Genomic DNA, 1,340 nt, shown 5'->3' on the forward strand with positions numbered 1-1,340 from the left:
ATATGTAAATATTTGTTTATTTGGTACGAATTTATATGTAGTACAAGAGTATATTGGTTTTCACACAATTATATAGGCAATATAAGCGTTGTTCACTCACCAAAAGCATCAGCATATGCCACCTTCCTTTACGACGTTACTGCCTCATCACTTCTGCTTGTTCTTCCTTTGGCTTCTTTCTTCCTTTGTCCTCCACCTCAGGAATCACTTTTGCCTTGAATTTCATCATTGGAGAGACCGTGGTGCAATATGTCTTTACTGGCCAGGTCACTGCTAACATGTGAGTTGCTGAGAAAATGGCGTATGGGGGGAGAGGGGGTCAGGTGGGGCCAGGCATTATCCCTGTCTGGCATTGGATAGAGGAAGGTCTCCCACATATTCATTCATTCATTCATTGCCAGACACCATGTATCCCAAACGGGGTGGCCAAGGGCTTAGAGTTAATTGTTTTACAGGGAGGGGCACTAATCCTCCACCAACCCCACTTGACGTAGGGATGCCAACAGCATCTGGTGTTCCCAGGCGGTCACCCATCCAAGTACTAACCAGACCCAACGTTGCTTAACTTCGCTGATCGAACGGGAAGCGGTGTACTCAACGTGGTATATGCCTACCAAAAATCACCTGTGAAACTTGAAAAATGTGCAAATGACGGACCTTGCAATTGCAAAATGTATGGCTATGTCATCGGTTGTCACCATGACAAAATGTGGCAACATATAAATACGTCAGTTTTCAGTGGGTTTAAATTTCTGTATGGTAGTAGACGTGGTAGTAGTGGTAGAAATGATAGTATTAGTGGTGGTAGTGTTAGTGGTAGAAGTGAATTTATTACTTGTGGTAGTGATCATGGTAGAGTGGTAGTAATCATGGTAGCTGTGGTAATAATGGCAGTGGTGGTAGTAATAGTGGTAGTAATGCCTCGGGTTAATTTTAGGAGTACCAGTACATTACTTGTAAACTTACTTTTGGCGTGGACTATTTTTTTTCGCCTAAGACACAAATATTTCAGTCTGCGGAAACTGTGCCATTGATTTCTCTTACAACAAGTTTGCACTGTGTTTGTCCATTAGTCACAGCATAAAGTGTACTTTGTTGTGTTTCAGGTGAGTGGTGAGAGAGCAGTTGGAGAGTGGATGGGTAATGTACAAGACAGCCAGCAGTCAGTGCACCAGCAGAACTGATGTGGACTCTGCTGACCCCAGCTGTAAGGTAATGGTTGTGGCACGACTCATAACTCCATGCTGTCCCCCCTGGCTCTGTGTGGATAAACTATTGTTCATTGTTATCAGGGTCACAGAGATGCTGCTCTAATGGCAGCTTTTGTTCCAGGGTCACAG

At 43.9% G+C, this 1,340-nt stretch overlaps 1 pseudogene; it reads right to left on the reverse strand.

Moving 5' to 3' along the window:
* Nucleotides 1-497: 497 nt before the first annotated feature.
* Nucleotides 498-618, reverse strand: LOC145402858 (5S ribosomal RNA; annotated as a pseudogene).
* Between the last annotated feature and the right edge of the window lie 722 nt (nucleotides 619-1,340).

This window comes from Coenobita brevimanus, chromosome 6 (assembly GCF_032717465.1).
Source record: "Coenobita brevimanus isolate Jiangsu-jjx chromosome 6, ASM3271746v2, whole genome shotgun sequence".
In the NCBI taxonomy this organism is placed as follows: domain Eukaryota; kingdom Metazoa; phylum Arthropoda; class Malacostraca; order Decapoda; family Coenobitidae; genus Coenobita; species Coenobita brevimanus.